At 47.3% G+C, this 17,771-nt stretch overlaps 1 protein-coding gene across 6 annotated transcripts in view; it reads right to left on the bottom strand.

Moving 5' to 3' along the window:
• The window catches only part of LOC119176101 (uncharacterized), a 59,953-nt gene that overhangs the window by 21,272 nt on the left and 20,910 nt on the right, over positions 1 to 17,771 (bottom strand). For 5 of the 6 annotated variants that reach the window (XM_037427237.2, XM_075876946.1, XM_037427235.2 and 2 more), the window contains exon 2: positions 7,843 to 7,984. The gene's annotated coding sequence lies outside the window, so the exon portion shown is untranslated. Of the gene's footprint in view, positions 1 to 7,821; positions 7,985 to 17,771 lie in introns of all 6 variants that reach the window. The other variant, XM_037427239.2, reaches the window with a different exon arrangement.

The following is a 17,771-nucleotide window of genomic DNA, read 5'->3' as shown; positions in this document are numbered from 1 at the left end:
CACCGCAATCGGCACTCGCGAACAAGAGCGCACTCGTCCGAGCTCATCCCTCGGCACAAAACGGTCTGTCTAACGATGGGCGGCACTTTCAATTTGAAGACTTTTGTCCTCCCCCCACGCCTGTTTCAAAGCGGCCATTTCGCCCAGCTGAGTTCAATGACAGCACCTCTATTGCCATCCATATCCTTATTTACAAGCACACCATTTGATTTGTGGGGTTTAACGTCCCAAAACCACCATTTGATTATGAGAGACGCCGTTGTGCAGGGCTCCGGAAATTTTGACCACCTGGGGTTTACAAGCGCACCAGGACATGAGCAGAGAGTGCTAAGTAAATTGATGCGACGAACGCAGCTCCTTCATTTGAAGATATATGAACGTCACCAATTTAGTGTAGTATGACACAGCGCGACGCAACAAAACGTCACTGACCTTAGAAGTGTGGCTGGCAGCTTGGGCTAGTTGGTATGACATGACGATAGTTATAGCGCGAGAACAGAACGACGACAAAGAGACAAGAGACGAGTCCTTCGTGTCTCTTTGTCGTTGTTCTGATCTCGCACTATAACTATCGTCATGTCACTGACCTGTTCTGAGAGCTCCCCGAAACGATGAGTTAGTTACTATTTTCAAACCCTTCCACGTTCCTTGAAGGTGAGGCCCTACGAAATGATTAACTCACGAAATGGCAGCAAGACTAAGCCTGACGCTTTTTTTAATAGTTTCTATAGCGCGAGCCATAGTATTGAAGTCCAATCGGTCAGGTTGCCACGTGGGCGGGGTTCAACGAGAGCACGGTACAAGCGTTCTAGGGCAGCGCGGTTAGGCGAACGCTTCTCGCGAGCAGAGGCAGATTAGGGATGCGGTCTACGAACATCGTCGTCATTGAAACAGAACGCCACCGCATCGTTGTGCAACCGTAATCCACGCAGGAAGCAGTGTATGCATAAACGTCTTCATTCCAGCACGCCACGCTTTCGCCGCTGCCGGGCCATGAATATGAATGACGGGCCGGTTCACACAAAACGCTGGGCGCGGCGAAAGGGCGACCGGGCATGCGCGCACATACGGCCTTGCTTGCCGCGGGGGAAGCGCAGCGCGTCTTGCATACATATCGACACTGTACTACACCGGCGCCCGAAAGATATTCCGCGGAAATTGAAACGGTCCGTGCGAAACGAACGACCCCGCCGCTCTTCCTTTCTTCGGCGAGAGGAGACGTGCGCCCACCTGTTCATACGCCCGCACAAAATGCACCTATTGAGGACACTCTACACGGCAATATGGTCGCGGTTTGTAAATTGTTACACAAGACTTTTAAAGTAGTAGGTAGTACGGACACAAAATCGTGAAGGCAATAGAACTTGCGCAATAGATTCGCGTGGATACACGAGAATTATCTACAAAATGTTAACGAAATCGTTAATGATTTAACGAAATCAAAATGTTAACGAAATCATAGTCTAGAACATAGTTAAAATCAACTTTAAAGTGCGTGTCGCGCCACTGCATGCAAAACGTGCCTTTGATCTTCGTCTGAGCAGCCAACGACCACCTGCATAACGAGTTTCTGTTGGTTGCCGCGATCCTTGCGAACGCTCTCTCTCTTAACAGATATTTGCAACGGAAATAGGTGACACAGTTGCACGGGAGTATACAGGCTGACGCCTTTGCCTTTAACATTTGCCTCGGCAGCGAATTTTGGGGGGGTCACGCGTGCTTATATAAACCTTCACTGAAAAGAGCTGCCAATGCGGTGCCCATGAAACACGCGGTTGTGCGTGTTCACGTTACCATCTACGTTTGCACGAAAACTAATCGGTGCTCTCTGAAACAAAGTGAGACTGTGCGCTGTGAAACCGCCTCCAAGTAATGAACCTTCACACGCTTCAGCAAGCAAAGCTTTCCAACCATGATAAGTGGGTCGTTAACTACTCTTCGTAACACGATGCAAAGCTTTCGTGCCAGTGCTCTTTTAAAAACCTGGAGTTTATTTCATTGTGTGTATTTATAATATGGCTGTCCCAGACATTTAAACCTGAAAAGGAATTATATCATCAAAGCATCGAAAAAGATTTACTCAGACATTTTTTTTTTTTTTTAAGGCGGAGGCCTTAGATGCCTAACCATTTGCAAAAATCGGCTGTCTGCGATGGTGGTGTCTACATGGGTGAGTCGAAAAATCACCCCGTGATGACGTCGTCATAACGTGACGGACCACTAAAACGCGTTACATCGCCGTGATCTTACGTTACGTCACGTTGCAAGATGTCATGGCATGGCATCGTAGCCTGATCAATGACTGCCCGGTCGCGAAGCCAGTGCACAACCATGTGAGATGCAGACAGCTTGCAATGCCTCCGATCTCCACTTTGCATTCTGCTTTGCTGCTGCCGGCCCGATACACATGGAGTATACACTATAGGCGAGCGCCAAGGTATCACTACGTAGTGCTCCAACGTGATCACCGCCGTCGTGATTCAATCACCTTATCAAAACTCTTTATTAATCGCTTCGGCGTTCCGATATTGCGATTTAGCAGGAACGGTTGCACGACTTGGTTGAAATTCATGCTTGAAAAAAGCGCGAAAAACTGAGGGGCACAAAAGAGACCGGGAAGTAGCGCGCCGTCCTGTGTCCTTCGTACCAATCGTTTCTTTTTTTTTTTTGCACTTTATTAAAATATGGACTTTTGATATTCACTTTTGTTATTGTCTTGCTCATGATATCTTGTGTTGGTGCATTCATAAACTGGTGAAGTGTTAGCACATTTGCTCAAGCCCTCAGTTTATAATGGAATACATTTACAAACACATGTGCATGCGAGTGGCTTATAGAGGTGGTGCCACCAAATTTGTAGCATGCGTGTTATTTGCTGTAGGCGTTTTCTTCAGCTCCAAGAAGCATGATGCACGCACCAAGATTCGTGTATCTCCGCCAAATAATTCAATATTGCTCTACTTATGTGGACCATTTTTGGTTTCGGTTTCACGGCGCCGAGTTGAACAGTGACGTCGATACATAGGTGACTTGGCCACGTGATCACTCAAGGCTGTGACGCGCGTCGTGCTGAATTTCGTCTGCTCTCACACACAGGTGCCACACAAGCGCCAGCAAAACAGAACGCCTTCGCAGGTTTCGATGCGTAGCGATTGAAACCTGCGATCGAAACTTGCGAAGAAGCGATCGAAACTCTGCGAGTAATACAGCAAGCGATGCATTGCTGGTACGTTGGGTACGCTCGTTTCGGAGATGGGGGAGGTCACTCACGTCACTACAGACCTGGTGTGACGTCACGACAACTGCTGTTGCTTCACGTATTCTGAAACGTCAGTGCTGCTGCACAAGCGATGGGCCTAGTTCACGAGAACGAGCATTCAGCTACACTTTAAGAAGTGAATTAAAATATATTGTACGTGTTTGTAAGGTCCGACCCTTCGTGTGGAGAGTCTTTGTATACAGAGGAAATCCACAACAAGCTTGGGATAGCCTCAAAATTTGGTGGCACCACCCCTTTAAAAGTCGGGCGACGCTAGCGCACTCGCGATCTGCTTGCTGGGCTGCCACGAGCTGCCTGCATTGCGGCGAACGATATTGTTCCATGATCAACTGCGCGTGCAATCTAGCTATTTCCGCTTTCTTCGGCTCGGCACTGAAATCGAACGGTTTGCAGCAGCAGAAACAGGTAGAAAACGAAGGCTCCGCACTACGCCGCACAGGACGTCACAGAAGCCCTAAACAAAATGGCGGTCACCGGCGGTAGCCGGGGTTTGTAACCATATATTTCTACGGCTTATTTTGTACTGAAATATCTACAGTCACATTACACCCTACACTTATATTTGTTGCGGAAAACCCATGTTCGTTGACCGTGTCACGGCTTCTTCAATCAGTCGAAGCGCCATATCGGTATAACTATCGGGGTTTGTAAGCATGCATGTTGCTTGTCCTTGACAACGTTTGTTTCATTGTATCCCCACAATATCCACGGCTGCTTAACAGAGCATTTTATCTGAGTATACTGAAGTCCAGAGATTCTAGGGACCTTAGAGTACATAATTACTGGTGGTTGACTTATCGCATCCTCTTGACTCAGAACGCTATGCCGGCGGCATTTTTTATCTCTTGCGGAACTGCTGGAAACTTCCTGGTTCGTATCTGTCCGGACTCTTATCAGAAGTGCCCGCTGGCTGGGCCATAACTGGCGAGCCAAAAAGCTACCAGCAATCGATCGGCAAACGAACAATGTTTAGTAACCGGGCCTTAGTAAACGGGAGTGTACAAGAAATCATCACAAGAGGATAGAAAAAAGCCTCAGTTCACTCCACCGCGAAGCGCAGAATAGGAAGTGCGGATACGCATGTGGGCTAAAGAATAAAGAAATGCAAAGAGTAGCGTGTGCGGTATGGCGTTTCAATGTGTGACGTCAACAGGCGCGTATATAGTGCGGAGGGGGCAGAGAGGAAACCGCCAACAGAAATGGAACTGGCCGTTCTGCAGAAATTTGAGAGGATCAGGGCCGCAACTAGAGGGAGTTTAGGGGGTCAAGACACCTCCCGAAATCTTTTCGTGCTCTAACTTTTGGGGTGAAACCAAAGTATGTACACTCCTTCACATCGACCACCACTAGCCAAAGTTGGTCGTTTACACGTAAACGACCCCCGAATAAAATTTTTTGGCACGGCCTTAAAAAAAATATTTTCCACATAAAACTTTGTGCATTCCCCCCTTCACGTTCCAATGAAGGGGAACGAGCACGACACCAGCTGTTGTTGAATTACTGCCTTTCACGTCTCAGCGAAATTATAAAACCGCGGTATTAATAAATTGAATCATAAACACCAACTTTCCACTACTGTGAGTACGATTTCTGCACCTACCCGCAACACAAGGCATGCAGGCAAAGGCAACTTTAACCTTCTCAATTGTAGAAATATATATGGCGAACGGTTAATTCAGTTCACCGGCGCCGTAATCCGGAACAATTCCAAGTAAAGCTAAATTTGCCCGCAAATTTAATTTGTCTTGCAAAATACACTTTGTCAATCAGTTGTGTTCTTGACCACAGTGAAGATCACATCCATAATCTGTTATTTCTCAGCTGGTACATATCTCTCCCTTTCTTGTTTTTTTTTTCTTCTTGGTTCTGATTCAAGTACGACTGTTATTTATTCTTCACCGCAGCCTTATGCCAAAATTCTGTGCATTCTTTTCGGGTGCCCCACCTTTTGTACATTTTACACAATGTGTGCCATTAGTTCTTTTTTATTAATTTTGTACTTAGGACTTAGCAGTAATTTCGTATTTATTGTCATGTGAGTTTCATTATATATAATGTACATTTGAAGCTATTCAATCAGTAAACTTGTATAAAGATTCATAATCATATCATGTGCTCCTTTGCTCCAGACATAAAAATATTCATGTATTAGATTGGACCTGTAACTAGCCACACAGGTCCAAATATTTTGTAACCACTTTTGTATCCAGTTCATTTAATAAACACTGATTGATTGATTGATTGAATTAAGAAGTGTGGCAGCTTGGGCTAGTTGGTATGACATTACGATAGTTATAGCGCGAGAGCAGAACGACGACAACGAGACTTGTGTCGTTCTGTTCTCGCGCTATAACTATCGTCATGTTGTTCAATGTTCACTGCGCGTAATACATTTCGCTGAGTCCCGTGAGACAAGGAAAGGCAGGGGCAAGCGTTGAATGGAAAACAAGTAAGTCCTCCTATAGTTCGAGATATAGTCGTTCCCGCGTGCGCCGCTGCACGTTTGCTAATTCCCAATTGCTGAACAGCACTAGCGCTGACAATTGACGCAAACGAGCAGCGTGAAATGTACAACATCTGGGCCTAAATGAACGAAAGCACGCCCGCACGAGGCGTAAATTAACGGCCGTCTGCGCACTACACTGCATTGCGACGACAGTGCTGACGTAAGCATTCGATTGCTCATCGACATGTCGACCTGCGATACTCCACGGTTTCGCTCGTCTCTTGGCAACCGCAAGATCTTCATTTGTGGACACTGCGCTGCTTCTAGCAGGTTACAACCACATCTCATTAGAACCATTAACAAAGCCCACATTTCATGCGTGGCATCGCTGTGCTTACGATATCCACCTGACGCTAACCAAATTCCAACAACGGCATCAATTATTGAAAGCTCAATAGCATAGTCTCGGGGACGTCGATCAAATAAACCGGCATCGAGAAACGAGTTGCATTAGTTGCGTGCAGGATGCCCGTAGTTATGACGGTAAACAGCTAACAAAACCTGGGACGCAGGGGCAGAACAGGTGCATTTTCTATTTCCTTGGTCAATCTGCACAGCATTCTGCGGTTCTCGCGTTAGAAAATTTTGGAAACAGGGCACCCAAAATTATGAGACACCATCGGCAAGGCGCACAAAAGCTCACAAAAAAGCGTCACGCAGAAACTTCAGAATGCCGCCCGCATTCTCGGCTAACATTATGCAAAAGAAGACTGACACGTTGGTGACACACAAGATACAATGATAAAAGCTATTGTTTATATGCTCACTGTCATAAAATCCAACACGACGTGAAATCAAAGCAGTAAAATCCATGTTCGGCACTGCACATCTCACGTAGGCGAATTCCCGACTTTTCATGCTAAGTTTAAAACGAACACAAATGCCCCCGAAAGCTTCTGATGACAGACGTACATGTACGAGCCTATGGTTCAGTCACCACCTGGACGCACCGTAAGCCACGTGGTCAGACTGTCGTCCAGGAAGTGACATTCCGAAATCAATAAATCGGGTTCCGAAATAAGCAATACCCGTGTCACACGGGTATTTACAATCGCGATAAGTGTCGATACAGATTAACCACGATCTGAATTAGGTGCTGCTACACGGCCACTTTTAATCATGATCAGGCGCGATCGGGATCAAGACTATCGCGACCCGCGCATTGCGATCTGGCTGAGAGATTGCGATTTCGCTGTCATATGCACCCCCTGGCCGAGCTGGTTGAAAGCAAACAAGAAAATCGAGCATACTTCAACGAAAGCCCATTAAAACAGTTAGATGTTTATAAAAAAAAGCAGAATATAAACTGTTTCAACCTGAGCACTATCCTAAATGTCGCATACTTTAAGATTCGTATCGAGCGCATGTAGTTATGGGAGAAGCAGACGATGAGCAAAGGACTGTTGTCTTCCGCACTTATTTCAACTCTTGCACCGTCAGAGCAGTTGGAGCACCTCGAAGCAAACCTATTTTGAGTGTCGCCAGCATGTCGACTTTGTCGCAACGTACGCGCCCTTCGTGGTCGAAAGAAGTAATTCACAGTAATTGACCGCTGGCATGAGCGACTGGAAGACTCGAAGCACAAGAAGTCAAACTCTGGCGTGTATACGAAGATTGCCGTTTCACTGCGACTGGATGGCTACGCGCAGGCGGCATCATGAATAAAAGTGAAGACTAAGATTCTTGCACAGTTAAGTGCAAAGAAAACTCTACCGAGTGATGGATTTATGAAATTACTTTTGTAGTAGCACACAAAGTTTTTGACGTTCGAGCGGTTCTTTCGCGAATAACATATTCCGGATAAATGGCTCTATTGAAATATCGCACGCTGAGTTTTGTCAATTGACATGTTCTACGGCACGCAAATGCCACCTCGTGCATTTCATCTGACCGAAGCTCGAACCGGATTAGCTTGGGCCATGTAGTAGCGGTCATAAAGTTCATCGCGATCAAGAAAACGGATCCGGATCACCCTAATCACGATTAAAGGTGCCCGTGTGACACCGGTGTAAATAGGGAAGGCATGCATACGAACCGAATACACGTGGTGTCTCACCCGGGATATCCTGCGCAGAGCGAAGCAGGGAGTCGCTCGGTCAGTCTACTCGCCTCGGCTGGTCAGCGTTGAAGCCTCTGTCAATCTGGTCGGCATCGTACTGCGTTGTGATCCGGAGGAGGCATAGCCACACACACACTGCCTGCAGAAAAGAGATGGCGAAAGGGGCTGCTTTTTGTCAACTGAAGTTTGGAAGGCCGTAAAGCTCTAAGATAAGCTATCCCTTGCCCCGGCTTTTTGTCACTCAGCTCTGAACAAACAATCTCCCCAACCACAACCTCCTGCACGCTTTCACCACCGGGTTGACCCCATCCCAATACCCCCTTCCCCCTCTCTCTTTCTTTGCTTCTTCCTAGAGCTTAGAAATGAGGTCTCGCGGTTTCCCTTTCCTAAGTAAACAGTGGGCCGTCATGGCACCGAGACGCTCAAAAAAGGGCGGCCTTGAAACGAGTATCCCTTCCCGCCATAATCCGCCTTTTGCTTAGCCTGTGCATCGCTCCTACAAAGGAGAGGAATGTGGAATGTGTGACTCGCAATGTGGAAAGAAAGAAGAACAACTCGTTCGGCACCTAATAATCGCTTGGCGTTTCCGCGTCGCGCTCATCAAACGGCCGGCACACACTTTTCTTTTGTCGGAGGCAAAGGCTGTGCTGTTTCGCGTGCCCAACGCGCGGTTCAAGACTGCCTAGGAGGCGACAGGTGCACGGCGGGCGCTGCATCTCGTGGCACCGTGCCAGTCAACCCAGCTCCGGAATAGCAAACGGGTTCAACAGACGAAGTTCGCGCTTGCGCTTACTCCTGAAACAGGCTTTGCTTTCCCGGAAGTGGCGGTGAATGCTACGCGCGTTGCAGCGGTGTCGTGGAACCGCATAAATGTATATGCCGCTTCTTGCCAACAGTTTTTTTTTTTTCGTTTTCGAACGCTTTAGGCCAGTGGTCCTGGCCCCCCACAGCCAGCGTGGGCATTGTGGTTCTGGCATGTGGAACGTTACCGGTTCGTACGCGCAATATGCGTACTGCTTCAGTGCAATAACTGAATCACAAATGTTAAAATGTTTTCTTATACCTGATTCAGTTATCATAATAACTGAATCAGGTATAAGAAAACATTTGAATAGGCTGAATCCCCAGTCTGCGCATGGTCCCGACGGTATTTCAAACCACATACTAAAACGATGTGCTGATCATAATGCTCCATTTCTAGCTGCTTTGTATGAAGTATCGATAAGGTGTGGAAAATTGCCACGAGAGTGGAAGTTAGCCAATATCACTTCTTTGCACAAATCCGGCGTCCGTGATAATGTATCTAACTATAGACCGGTATCGCTAACCCCCGTTTGTTGCAAGACACTGGAACACATAATTTATTCTTGCCTTATAAAACACCTTCAAGATAATTTTTTCACTCCGTCTCAACATGGCTTTCGCGCAGGCCTTTCGTGTGTTACACAGCTAACCGAATTCGTACATGACATCGCTTCATCATTCGACCAGGGCATTCAATTGGAGGCTGTAATTTTGGACTTCAAAAAAGCTTTTGATGTCGTCCCCCACAGTCTTTTGCTTCATAAGTTGTCGTTTCTTGGTATTCCTAAAACCCTCATAGATTGGATTAAGGATTATCTCAGCGGCCGCAAGCAATGTGTTGTGATAAATGGTGCGTCTTCATCAACAGCTGATGTACTGTCCAGGGTGCCACAGGGGTCGGTCCTGGGGCCGCTTCTGTTTTTGATTTTTATCAATGATTTTCCACTGGGTTTGAAATCAACAGTGAGGCTTTATGCTGATGATTGTGTTTTGTATTGCCCAGTCAAGTGTTTTGATGACACCACAGTACTTCAGCCTGACCTCGATAAGATTGTGTCTTGGTGTGCTCAGTGGCAAATGAGTTTGAACCTAACTAAATGTTTTCATGTGCAATTTAATAACAAAAAAAGGTAGTATCCAGGTCTTATTACTTAAATTCCTGCGCAGTACAAAACGTAGATCAAGTTAAGTATCTCGGCGTAACATTCACGGCCACACTAGATTGGACCAGTCACGTAGACCTAATCACAGCCAAGGCTTCGCGCTTAATTCATTTTTTCCAAAGAAATTTCAGCGACGCGCCGCAAACACTCAAGGAAACCCTGTATATTACAAATGTGCGCCCAATTTTAGAGTATGCTTGTGTTTCTTGGGATCCTTTCACGAATGTACTGAAAGAAAAGTTGGAGAGGGTGCAAAAAAGGGCTGCTAGGTATGTTACAGGAAACTACGATTTTAGAATAAGGTCTTCTGGAATTCTTCAGGCCTTGGGATGGGAACCCCTTTGTGGACGACGGAAAGTTCAAAGACTTAAATTTCTCTATAATATATATCACGGTAAGACTGGGCTAAATAAAGAGCGGTATTTAAAGACGCCTAGTTATATGTCCGAACGGAAGGATCACTTATATAAAATTAGAGAATATACCTGTCGATTGAATGTCCTTAAATACTCTTTCTTTCCAAATTCTATTAGTGACTGGAATGCGCTAAAATACCAATATTCTCCTATTCTAATTTCCTAACAGCCATTGAAACAGCATTTTGAGCTGCTGAAATAACCCATATATTTAACGTTGGCTTTGTACTTCTCTTGGTTGTTGATTTTTTATATGTATAATTACTGCTTTCGTTGTATAATCCTGTGTTTTGTACTTTTGTTCTAATACTGTACTACAAGTGTTGATTTCTCCTGTATACTGTAATGCACGATTTATTTGCTTTTAATTTTGCTGTTTTGTATTCTATTTTCTACTGTAACCCCCTACAACAATGCCCAATGGGCGATGTAGGTACTTGTAATAAATAAATAAATAAATAAATAAATAAAGACAGAGATCTCACGTAGAAATGTCAGAACGAGACGCAACAGTTACTTACAAGACCAGAGTAATCATGCTCGGGTGGAGAAAGCGAACACAGTTTCAGACAGTGTGAGGAGGTTATCCACATGCGATTGAATTCAACGCAAACAAAAAAAAAATTTTAAGGACAAAGCACCACTTTGAATAAGCAGAAACACCCATAGTACTGGTTCTACGCCTTTAGGTATCGAAACAACGACATGATTACGTGAGAAGCCATACTGGAGGGGGGGGGGGGTTCTTTCTTCACATTTTGCCCCCATCAAAATGCAGTCGCCGTGGCCCAGGAATCAAGCCCACGAATTCGAGCTGAGCAAAGCGACACTACCAGGGGGGGGGGGGGGGGGGTACGCAGAAAAATCCAGTGAACCGGTTTCGGTGAACACATGGACGGGACAAGTGTAAATACTGTTAGCTCACCCCTACTCGTCAAACTACATAAAGAGACCACACTTAAAATGAGATATCACACTAGCGAGCGCCAGGTCGGGCTACTTCACTCTATCTGATAAAAACGTCAATTGGTTTTTTTCAAACCCAAACTTCTCGTTTGAGATTTAGGCGCTATGGCACTGCAGCAACGCTGAAATCCTCCGTCAACGAGCACCGACATTTCGTCAACAAGAAGGCAAGGTTTTCCAGGAGATAATGCGCATATTCGGCACACCGTCGTGGTCGGGAGACTTACGCACCGACTGCTAGCACCGGGAGGATCAAACTTCGAACATCACGCGAAATTAAAAAGTTACGTTCCAGAGTAGTGCGAGCCAAAACCACGATGCGATCGTGGGGGACACCGAAGCAGGGGTATACTGCAGATTGACTTTGACCACCTGGGGTTCTTCGTAGTACAGTCCTGGTCGAAAATCCTCAGGCCATGCTTCCATAGAAATACATGGGATAGTGGCCCTAGAACTACTTTCGACCCTGTACATCTTGGTCTAGCCTACTCGCTATCTTTTTTTATCTATATGACACAACCCTAAACCTGCAACAACACCGGTTCCCGACCATTTTCGTCTCCATCGAAAATGCGGCCGCCACGCCCGGGATTCGATATACCCAGCAGTACTCAAACGTATCCTGCACGCTTGTGAAAATGTCCCCGAGCATGCGCAAGAAAAATATATTCTAATCCAATAACATCAACCACGGCAGAACTCGCTCTATTCAAACAATCGTTCCAGCGTTTCTTTTCTTTCCCCTTGAACAATGGTTATGGTGCTCAGCTGCTGACACGGTGGTCCCGAGTTCGATCCCACCCGCGGCGGTCGCATTTTGGTGGAGGCGAAATCGCAGGGCGGATAAACTGCAACACGTATAAGAACAACATACGGTCGAAATTTCCGGAGCCCTCCATAGCAGCGTGCTTCATAATCATATAGTGCTTTTGACAGGTAAAAAAAAACACTTATTAATTATGTCTCCTCCCCTATCTGCACCTCAGCTCTGTAACCAGAGAACACAGACCCGTTTACAGATTCCCCGTTGTCACACGTTTAGGATAACTACGAGACGAGACATTCTCGGCAGTAATTCTTGAAAGCCACTGAAATGATTGTGCTCCTCCACTGTATTGGGCAAGTGCGCATTTAAAGTGAAATTCATAATCTAACTTTAATGGTGGTACTCCAAACTGAGTCCAGCGCGCAGAGAACGCAGTCTCTGTTACTTCGGACTGGAAAATTTTGCGTATGACATACAATAAAAGTGAGTGGTTGTACACCAGGTTAACAAAAAAAATCATTTTAGAGGCGAAGCTCCTTATGGCGTGGCTTGTGCGTCCCCCGTTGTCGTCGTGCATAACCGCCGGTGGCACATACCCGAGAGAGTGGGTATGTACCACAAGAGATAGACGGGTATGTGCCACAGGGGAAGGAGAGACACGATTACGCGACTACGATCAAGATGAAAAATGCGAGATTGCGGTACTTGGAGTGTTTACTAGATGCACGGACGGACAGATGCACGGATGGACAGACAGACAAGCAGACGAACGAATGGAAGGACGCGCGGATGGATGGACAGACGCAGGGACGGATGGACGCACGGACGGACGCACGGAACCGCGGATGGATTGACGGACGCTTCACTCCACTCATCATCATTCACTCTGGGGATATGCTGCGATGTTGAAATTGGCGCCCCGCGGTGCCGACGCTTCCATTTTGTCCCAGTAGGTTTGCATTGAAATGCTAAGCTCATATACCAGCACAACTCCCAGCAGGGCCTACCACAAGCTCAGCTTCATATCACACCGTCCGACTCTTGGGTATTTCTGTACGCTGGTAATAAACCTAACCCTGAGGACGTTAGTCAGTGCCACTCGCACTCATGACGGCAGACGAGGTACAATCCTGCAAACCCAGACACTGGCCAACGAGCCCCAAGGCATCTGGGTACCGAAGTCGACACCGTCATCATGCAACGTCTGCGAAGCACAAAGAGGTACAAAGGGCTCGGTTATTGTTTTTCTTTTTTTTTTGCCCGTAAGAATCATACGAAGGCCACAGAAAATGATGCCGAGCAAAGCATGGGGGAACATCCTCTTGAAACACGAACGTTTCTGATGCACACTAGGAAGATGCAGCTCTACTTTGCGAGTTTATGGGCCGGTACGTCAGGTCATAATGGCACTGTAGTGAGTTATGTCAGCTTGTGGAATTACCCCGCGCGAAACACGAGCCGTATCTCCGAGCAGCAGTTCCCGGGCGAACAAGGAAAGACAACAGACGACATCGGAAGTGGCGGGCGAGCATGAGAAAAGTGCTCGCACTCGCAGCGCAATGTGCTGACCCCCACAGCGAGCTTCACGGGGTCGCGGCGGCCGGACCGAGATGGGGAGGGGTCAGTGGCGGGGAATGCATACGGCACACGTGGGGCTCATCTTACGGCAGGCGTGCACTCCCGCAGACGAGCGCCGTCATCTTGCGGCCGAGCACATTAAGCGACAAGAAAACGCGTCGGAACGACGGACACCCATGGCACGAAACAAGATTCGCGTGGCACGAAATGTTCGAGAGCGCCAGCACGGCCGCAGAGAAATGGAGTCACCTCGTGCTGGGAATCGCGCTGTTCTTCCAAGTGGGTGGCTACAGAGAAATGAAAGAGCAGACGGGCATGAACTCCATTTCTGGCCGCCGCGGAATTCTGCTCCTCGTTGTGTCTTTTTGCCTTTTATTTTCGCGCGATGCCGTCTGCGTGTCTTCTTGCAAGCAAAAGCCAACAGTGCAAGGGGATGCAAGAAGGGGAGGGGGGCCCTCGGCTAGCGATGAGTAAGGCTAAAGTAAGACCCGGGGGGGGGGGGGGGCATAGCTGCCGGGAAACACTAGGCGGTGCCGCGATAAGGTGCCCCTCGCAGTGAGAGAATGCGAACAGTCGTTTGCCCCCCTCCATACGCCCACCTTCTTTAGAGACGAAGCCGTCCGCTCACCGCAACTTTGACTGCAGACACTCAGAAATCTCTAACGTGATTTTTTTTTTTCCGCCCACACCGAACGAAGATCCGGTGTCAAAGCTGCAGCGCGGGTGGCTACGGCGATGCCATTCCACTGGAGCATGTGCGGGCGTCCCAAGCACGGACCTCCACGTACATTTCAGGAATTCAGTTTATTTTCCTTCCATCTTATGCCAGAACTGCTGAAGCTTAATTTTGGGAGCTTTACAAAACCAGCGTCAATGTGAACCTGTCAAATATGTATTCAAGAACAACGACACAGCCTTCTAGCGGCGCGAAATATAATGGTGTCTTACAGGCTGCATTGGATACAATTATATTCATATAGGCCACGTGGAAGCCCGAATCACTAGAGCACAACGAATTTTGAACAAAAGCAGGTAACGCTGTGAACAAATTTCATATGTCGGTTATACATCGTTTATTAAACCTCGTGGGTGGCTGAAAATTTCGTTCAGCCACACTGATAGAGCGCACCTGTACCCACGTAGCGTGTCTGTGCCATGATCAGTCGGTGTCGCCTGCATTCGCGGAAAACGCAACCGCCAAGCATGGTACAGCCAGGCACAGCTGTCGCGCAGTGCCACTGCGGGCCGGTCAGACATATGCAGCAACAAGGCACGTGGCATTACGGCAGCTCGTGGCGCGAGAATCAAGAACGGCAATGCCGTAGGACAGGCCGAGTGGCGTCGTTTAATTGCATCCAGACTAATGACGAGCGTCCTCGGCACCGCTTTGTCCGTCCGTCCGCCTCGCGCACCCAGCGAGAGGACCATCAAGGCCGCCGTCGCGCCTAATGGGGCCGACGCGGCTCGGTTTTGGGGGAAGGGGGGGGGGGGGCGATCGACTCTTTAGGACGCTGCTCCCGGCGGCGGCAAATGGACGCCGCAGTTAATCGGAAAGCTCGGATTAGCGGCCCCCTTGATCCGCGGAAGGAAGGCCCATCTCGAAATAATAAATTGCCCCAGCGAACTGTGCTCCAGACAGCTCGCGGCCGCCAAATGCGTACGAGTCACGACAAGCTTTTTCCGCGTGGTTTCTCGCGAGATTACACGGGCAGTGTATCTCTCCGATGTAGCTCAAGTCTAAATAATCACCCGTGTTGTGTCATACCAGGCCGGTTTTGACGCAAGATACTGCTGCTATATACTGAGCTCCAACTACTGGGCCACGGTGTTGTCTGTCTACTTGTTGTTGAATATTTAGCACGGTGATCGTCATGATTATACAGTGTTTATCTGAGACGGCATAAAGCACCAGCTACATAACTTTCATGTAAAAAATGAAGCAGTCATGCTATTTTTTTATTTTATAAGCTTGATTTTCAGGGTAGCGATGCCCCAACTTTCATACACCGTAGTTTCACGTATTGGGAGAGCTCTTGACTTGGCGAACGTTATAGTAGTGTGTATCGGCTCGTTAGTAACAACTAAACTCAACATCACGAATTAATTGAAGCCGATTACGTATATTCTTCAAGTCCTACTGGAAAGTCTGCATAGTGGCTATAGAGCGTATAACGCTGCGCACCTCTCACACTATCTCTTCCGAGTCAGCGCAGAATAGGCCGAGCGACATATACTAAACGACTCTTACACACACAGTGGGATACAGGTCAAAAGGCTGCTAGGGTAGGCCAACTGAGCGCATACAACTGGCACGCATTCTTAACGGTCAGACTTGGACGCGTGCCCGCGTATCTGTGCGTACGCAACTACGCCAGTACATGCACACGTGCTTCGTCTTGCCTTTTCACAGTGCCTTAATCTTTTCTTTTTTTGCCACACAAGAGGATCGATTTGAAAAGCTGGATCGGTTTACCTTACCCGCTCACGCAATCTCGGCAACCACACCAACGGCGTGCTCGGAATCAGTATAAGGGGCACAATCCCGGGAGTTGCTCGAAAGCGGTCGCCTTGGCGCATCGCATTGTTCTGAGAAACACGTTTTTCCAGAACGTGCGGCGCCAATATCAGTTTATTCGTGGCCCCTGACGACACGGTTGGGGCGAAGTAGACCGGCGCACAAAGCACGATAAATATGAAATAAATACAAATTTACGCGGTGGGCGAGCAAGCGCGCCGAAGTAATATTTCGCGCTCCACATTTCCCCTGTGCGCTGTTTTGTTCAGCAAACCTAACGCGCACAACATTAAGAAACGTCTTTCATAGTATACCTCGTTCGACATTATTCATTGTACCCGGGTAATACTTTTGCAGCTATCACGTCCTAAAACCACTATATCACTATTACAGACGCCGCAGTGTATAGGGTTCCGAAAATGACGACTATCTAATGTTTGGCGTGTATACCTAAAAATATATATGTAATCGAAATTCGGCGGCCGCCTCCTTGATTTTCGGGTCAGCACGGCGGCTTTCATGGACTTAATACACGTACAAACAACTTTTCTTTCTTTTTCTGTTTTTTATTACTAATGGGTGCCTGATAATACCGTGTTCTGCCATTTCAAACCAAAACTCCAGGAAGCTTTTGTAAACACAACTTTAACATCAAAGTTGTCAAGCTTACGGTCCTGCTGTTCATTGCTTTATATGCTTAAAGCACAATGCACAAAAAAACTGCAGTTGCGCAAATTTTCAATAAGTGAGGAAAAAACACTAAATATGTCTGGCTAGGCGGTGACAAACCATTGACGAAAATGACAAACGGGAGATGTAAAAGTGATACCTCACGCGGAGTTTTTTTTTTTTTTTTTGCTCATAACATGCATTACATGACCACCATTCAAAAAGAGGAAAGACGGTAGGCTCGTCAGCACCTAGCACTTGATGCAAACACAATAGACAACAGAAAGAGCGTGTAGCAAGTACTAAACTCGAAGACGAAAATAACAGGGGGAAGCCAGAAACGGACTGCGCTCAAGTGCCACCGCGTCCACAGCCGAGTCACAGAGCTCCGTAACCTCTAATTTTCGTCCCAAATATGCTCATCCCTACGCAGTCTTCTGTGTGAATCTTCTCTCCCTCTGTCAGCCTTGACGTCCAAAACATAAGCGACGCTGCATACCTCTTTATATAGTACCAAACGATGGGTGCGAAGCCTGATGTATATATACACAGTGGTGAACCTTACAGTGTGTATATGCGCAACGGTATTCATCGTCATGCACAGCTGCCTGTTTGACATGCATGGATTGTTATTCCGCTTTTTGGTTATCTTATTACAGACACGCCAATAAGAAAAGGAAATGGAAGCGTGCAGTGTGCAGTTGTTGAGAACGCTGAAATCTGCTGAGACCCTAAATGATGGAAAATGCAAGAGCGCTCATAAACTGCGTCGTGCCGCGGCACAAATTAAGTATCATACTGCTTGACGGCTCGGTAGAGTCATACACATGCTCGAAACCACTACTACCGAACCGTTTAGTTTATGTTCTCAAGAGATAACGCCCAGAACAGTGCGATGCCATACGTAAACGCACTGGTTTAATTGCTGGTTTCTGAGCGAGCTGGTCCTGGTGCTGTAGAGGCGGTCGACGGAAATGCTGGTTTGATATCACAAGGTCGACTTGTTAGCGCGGCGGCCTTCTACAAGTTACTCCTGGCAGGGAGAAACA

Source organism: Rhipicephalus microplus, chromosome X (assembly GCF_043290135.1).
Source record: "Rhipicephalus microplus isolate Deutch F79 chromosome X, USDA_Rmic, whole genome shotgun sequence".
In the NCBI taxonomy this organism is placed as follows: domain Eukaryota; kingdom Metazoa; phylum Arthropoda; class Arachnida; order Ixodida; family Ixodidae; genus Rhipicephalus; species Rhipicephalus microplus.
The sequence above is the reverse complement of the archived record's forward strand: the minus strand, read 5'-3'. Positions and strand labels throughout refer to the sequence as shown.